Genomic DNA, 7,014 nt, shown 5'->3' with positions numbered 1-7,014 from the left:
CCTGGCCACGTTTCCCTCCCCACCTTCTGTCTGTCCAGCCCTGCCCTCCCAGCACAGTGAAATGAAGCATCTGGTGTGATGAGAGGAGCTGGTGTGATGAGAGGAGCCTCACTTCCATCATCCTGCTGCCTCCTAAGCTGCTGTTTTATCCCTGAGATCTTCCCATTTCATTACCTGGTGTGTTCAGGGTGTGCACAGCAGAGACACGAGGGTTTGTCCTCCTGAAATTTAACACTATCGAAATTTCTGCTTTTAGCCAAGGAAGTGAAAGTTTCCCTGAACAAAACCCATGTTTTGTTTGTGCTCTTCTATCTCCCTTCTCCCTCTTCTGATTTCCACACCTTCACTTCCAGCCCTAAAGGTGAGCTGAAGATTTCCAGTTTTCACATCTCTTTGGAATTATTCACTCATTTCAAAGTCCTTACTGGATTTCCTGGAGTACACAGTCATCATTTCTTCATATCTCTCAGACAAAGGAGTTAACTGGAGACTTCAACTTTACATTTCTACCCTTCCCTGGATGAAGCTCCTGTTTTATGATCCCTGGAGGGACTTTTCTCAAAGACAACAATGCTTTTATTTGTTCCAGGATGCATCATCTCCACCTGTGGTCCTGCTGATGCTGCTGGGACACCCCTAAGGGTGTCCCACTTCTGGTGGCACCTGGAAGGAGCCCGTGGTGATGGCCTGGGCTCGCTCCTGGGGCAGACAAAGGTTACAGCATCTCCCTGAAGCTGCTTTTTGGAGGAACTGGAGGTGCAGATTTTAGGAACTGGGGCAGGGCTAAGGAGGAGGGATTGCTTGGAAGCTCTAGGATTTGGTTTTCAGGGGTAAAACAGGAGAAGGGGAAGAGACAGCAGAGCCAAGAGGCTGATGCTGCTTGCAAACACCTCTCCCAGAGATGGGAATTGCACCAATCTGCTGCCAAACTTCCAGCATTAAGCAGGTGAGTCCTGAACTTCCTCAGGAATCTGCAGCTTGACAGCTCCCCTGATTGAAGCTCTTGGCTGGGCAGAAGGCAGGAGAGACAGAACTTCCCTGCTGAGGAACCAAGAGGGGAGCCTGAGGCACAGAGACCTGCTCAGCTGAACGTGCAGCGTGCTCAGGATGTCAAATGCACATTTCACATTTCACTGGATGCCAAATGCACATTTCACTGGATGCCAAATGCACATTTCACTGGATGCCAAATGCACATTTCACTGGATGCCCAATGCACATCTCACTGGATGCCAAATGCACATTTCACTGGATGTCCAATGCACATTTCACTGGATATGAAATGCACATTTCACTGGATGCCAAATGCACATTTCACTGGATGCCAAATGCACATTTCACTGGATGTCAAATGCACATTTCACTGGATGTCCAATGCACATTTCACTGGATATGAAATGCACATTTCACTGGATGTCCAATGCACATTTCACATTTCACTGGATATGAAATGCACATTTCACTGGATGTCCAATGCACATTTCACTGGATGTCCAATGCACATTTCACTGGATATGAAATGCACATTTCACTGGATGCCAAATGCACATTTCACTGGATGCCCAATGCACATCTCACTGGATGCCAAATGCACATTTCACTGGATATGAAATGCACATTTCACTGGATGCCAAATGCACATTTCACTGGATGCCAAATGCACATTTCACTGGATGCCAAATGCACATTTCACTGGATGTCAAATGCACATTTCACTGGATGTCCAATGCACATTTCACTGGATATGAAATGCACATTTCACTGGATGTCCAATGCACATTTCACATTTCACTGGATATGAAATGCACATTTCACTGGATGTCCAATGCACATTTCACTGGATGTCCAATGCACATTTCACTGGATATGAAATGCACATTTCACTGGATGTCAAATGCACATTTCACTGGATGTCAAATGCACATTTCACTGGATATGAAATGCACATTTCACTGGATGTCCAATGCACATTTCACTGGATGCCCAATGCACATTTCACTGGATATGAAATGCACATTTCACTGGATGTCCAATGCACATTTCACTGGATATGAAATGCACATTTCACTGGATATGAAATGCACATTTCACTGGATGTCAAATGCACATTTCACTGGATATGAAATGCACATTTCACTGGATGTCCAATGCACATTTCACTGGATATGAAATGCACATTTCACTGGATATGAAATGCACATTTCACTGGATGTCAAGTGCACATTTCACTGGATGTCCAATGCACATTTCACTGGATATGAAATGCACATTTCACTGGATGTCCAATGCACATTTCACTGGATGTCCAATGCACATTTCACTGGATGCCAAATGCACATTTCACTGGATGTCCAATGCACATTTCACTGGATGTCCAATGCACATTTCACTGGATATCAAATGCACATTTCACTGGATGCCAAATGCACATTTCACTGGATGTCCAATGCACATTTCACTGGATGCCAAATGCACATTTCACTGGATGTCAAATGCACATTTCACTGGATATGAAATGCACATTTCACTGGATGCCAAATGCACATTTCACTGGATGCCAAATGCACATTTCACTGGATGCCAAATGCACATTTCACTGGATATGAAATGCACATTTCACTGGATGCCAAATGCACATTTCACTGGATGTCCAATGCACATTTTACTGGATGCCAAATGCACATTTCACTGGATGTCCAATGCACATTTCACTGGATGTCCAATGCACATTTCACTGGATATGAAATGCACATTTCACTGGATATGAAATGCACATTTCACTGGATATGAAATGCACATTTCACTGGATGTGAAATGCACATTTCACTGGATGCCAAATGCACATTTCACTGGATGTCCAATGCACATTTTACTGGATGCCAAATGCACATTTCACTGGATGTCCAATGCACATTTCACTGGATGTCCAATGCACATTTCACTGGATATGAAATGCACATTTCACTGGATATGAAATGCACATTTCACTGGATATGAAATGCACATTTCACTGGATGTCCAATGCACATTTCACTGGATGCCAAATGCACATTTCACTGGATGCCAAATGCACATTTCACTGGATATGAAATGCACATTTCACTGGATGTCCAATGCACATTTCACTGGATATGAAATGCACATTTCACTGGATGTCCAATGCACATTTCACTGGATATGAAATGCACATTTCACTGGATGTCCAATGCACATTTCACTGGATATGAAATGCACATTTCACTGGATATGAAATGCACATCTCACTGGATGCCAAATGCACATTTCACTGGATGTCCAATGCACATTTCACTGGATGTCAAATGCACATTTCACTGGATATGAAATGCACATTTCACTGGATGTGAAATGCACATTTCACTGGATGTCAAATGCACATTTCACTGGATGCCAAATGCACATTTCACTGGATGTCCAATGCACATTTCACTGGATATGAAATGCACATTTCACTGGATATGAAATGCACATTTCACTGGATGTCCAATGCACATTTCACTGAATGTCCAATGCACATTTCACTGGATGTCAAATGCACATTTCACTGGATGTCCAATGCACATTTCACTGGATATGAAATGCACATTTCACTGGATATGAAATGCACATTTCACTGGATATGAAATGCACATTTCACTGGATGTCCAATGCACATTTCACTGGATGTCCAATGCAGCCACTTGGGCTCAGTGGTGGCTCTGGGGCTGCTGCTCCAGGCAGAAAGCAGAGCCAGACTGCAAAGCAGCAGGAAAAATGAAGGAAAACAGAGCTTTTGTTCCCAGCCTGAGTAGCCCTGCTCTGGGAGGGCTGCCAAGCTCCTTTCCTCTCTCAACCTCGTGTTTGCAGGCGAGTGCTGCAGGAAAAGCCACAGGTGGCTCGGGTTCTGAAGGGGCACATCAGGAATTCCTCCCTCCCTCCCTTCCAGGGTGTCTGAAAAGAGGATTTCAGCTCTTGCTGAAGAAATGCAGGACTGGATTTCTGTACCTGCAGGCAGGGGGTGGAATGAGATGTGTGACAGCAAGAAAAATCTTAATATTTCTGTAGGATCTAACCATGGGATCAACATCCCTCTATGCACACTATCCTACACATTCTGTAGGAATCCAGGGTTCCCTCATGGACATTCTCTTGCTGATGGGAAGATTTCATCCTCTCTGTTTCTTCACCCTTCTTTAGTCACCACATCTGGAGGGTTTTTCCTTTCTCCCTTTACAGGGCTTACCTTGCTTTTTGTGGAATTTGTGTCCAAATATAGTAAAATTGGATTTTAACTTGGCTTAAAAAATGTTGTGTGGGTTTTTTTAATTTTTTTTTATTACCTGTTTGACTGAAGCTGCTGCTCTCAAAAGATGTGCAGTGACTTCTTATTTTGCACATCAGATTCTATTGATTATCTATTTATTTATTGACAAATCTATTGATTTATTCTAAATCAAATTTTTCTTTTTATGTTATTGTTTTCTCTTTATGTTATTGCTCACCTATTGAAAGGAAGAAGCATTGGAGATTACTTGCAACTCAAATTCTTTCCACAGCAGGTATAAAGGAAAAACATTCCTACATTAAACACATTTTCTGCAAAATCTGCTCTTTAAAGTGACATAAAAATCTCCTTTTCCTCTCCACTTTCCCCTTCCCAGCTCTTATTTCCTTCTTGTTTCAGTAGCTTTTTTCAGGTACAGATTCAAAAAAAGCCATTTTGCATTCACTTCCATGCAGATTTATATCTATATCTATATCTATATCTATATCTATATCTATATCTATATCTATCTATATCTATATCTATACCTAAAAATATAATAAAATATATAATATAATATAATATAATATAATATAATATAATATAATATAATATAATATAATATAATATAATATAATATAATATAATATAATATAATAAATATATATATAAAATTCAGGGTGTTAGAAAGAAAGTTAGGTTTGGCAAGCCCTGGGAAAAGTGTTAAAAGTAGGAAATGGGAAATGTGAGGCCTTGTGCTTGCTAAGATCATGTGAAACTGCACCCATGTAATCAGTATATGATAAATGATACAATTGTTAGATGTGATTAGATATAATTATTGTTTAGAGAACATGAGGAACAGTGTTAGGGGTTTGAGGGGGATCACGAGAAATCCATGCTTGGGTAAAATCAATGTATACAATAGAACAATGTAAGTTTTATAATTAATATGTAAGTTGTATAACAATAGAGTATAAAAACATGTTCAGCTCAAAACCAAGATGGGTCAGATTTGGGTCTGTGTACCCCTGACACCCAGAGCTCTTCAATAAAGCACCTTTATATAATTATTCTGTGATTATTCCTGAACACTGACTCATGCAGTGAACCCTCTGAGCTCCCCACATCAAACCCAGCTCTGGCACGTTGTATTAAATCTGCTGGCAGACATTTCACCGTGTAGCCATCCTAAAATTATTAAAAAAATTTAAAATTATAAAAAAAAAGTTAAAAAAAAATTACCCATCCTAAAATTATTAAAAAAAAGGGAGAAAACCAAAGGGAAAAGGCAGAAGAGCCTGGTGTGGGAGCAGGGATGAGCAGCTAGGGGTGGGTTTCCTCCAAGGATTTGCAAAGCCACAACTTTTGTTTCCTCAGTGTCCTGCAGAACCCATTTTCCACCTGCAGCTCGTACAGGCCAAGCTCCCTGCTCCAGGGCAGATTTACATCTAAAGGCCAGAACAAGCTTGTTAGAGATATTCACAGGAGCTTGGAAAAGGCAAGGACTTGTAAGAGTCCCTTAAAAGTCCTCAGAATCAGCAGTAAAGTTTGCTGTAGGATGACTGAGGATTACATTTTTAGCGCATTATCCATCTCCAGGAGGGGAATTTTGCCTTTCTCTGGTTTCATGGACCCCTCTGGCTAAAGCTGCCTTCTCATAACATTGTTTCTACTAAAGCCTCCAATTCTTACTGAAAAATGTCTTTTAATTTTGCCTTTTCCCCAGCAAAGGCTTCCAAGTTTGCTAAGATATTGACCTATGATTTTCATGTCCTAAAGGGACACTGGCATCTCTAACACCCACTGCTTTTATCACCAAAGTTCAAAGCTCAACACTTTCTAAACAGGCTGTCAGAGGAGGTGGAGCATCCTGCTCCTGGGAAAGTTTTATTTTGCTGCACCATTTTTAATCATCCCCATTGCAGCTACAACAAGAAGGAGCAACAGAGAGCCAATGAATCAAAAAATCAGATTAAGGAGTGGAATTTTCTGTGAGAAAATATTTGGATGCTTTCCCTGAGTATTGTGGATTTCCATGATAGACCTGGACAGAAACGATGCTTCAATGTTTCACTGACTTTTTACTCCTTGTCTTCTCCCTCTGGTTTAATAGTGGAGTCCATTTAATAATGTGCCATTAATAATGGAATTTTTTAAGGAAGTGAACCATGGTTAAGCAGAACTACACTGAAAACTAATATCAGTTCAAGGCTGAGAATGGGATTAATGCATAAAGTGCTGCTGCAACTGCTTCTGGAATTCTTGCCAAAGGTACAAGTTATTTAATTCTACTGGAAGAAAAAACAAAAAAAACCCAAAAAACCACAACTCAAAATGAGCAGTATCACAAGAAATACATAAACAACAATAATAATAATAAAAAATTATACATGCATGCTGTGAAATTATCTAGAGCAGAATTAATGTGATCCTTATAAACTTTCTGATTTTCTACTTGCTCTTTTTCCCCATACTCAGATAAAGAAAAAACAAAACATTCCCAAAATGGCAATTCTGACTGCTGCAGTCTTTTCTTCTCCAAAGGCCTCGTTAGGCTAAAAGCTCACTGTTCAAGCAGTCTTGAAAAAGGAATAAAAACAGAGAAAAGCTGAATATTTACAAGCACCATACTCAGAGGTGATGCACCAAACACCCTTTTTGGTGGCATGCACAGACCTTGGCTGCACAGGGACACCCCCAGCTGATAAAAAGCTGCTAAAAACCCACAATGCCAAAAGGCAGAGGTGAAG

This window comes from Poecile atricapillus, chromosome 18 (assembly GCF_030490865.1).
Source record: "Poecile atricapillus isolate bPoeAtr1 chromosome 18, bPoeAtr1.hap1, whole genome shotgun sequence".
Taxonomy (NCBI): domain Eukaryota; kingdom Metazoa; phylum Chordata; class Aves; order Passeriformes; family Paridae; genus Poecile; species Poecile atricapillus.
Note: the sequence above shows the minus strand (reverse complement) of the source record.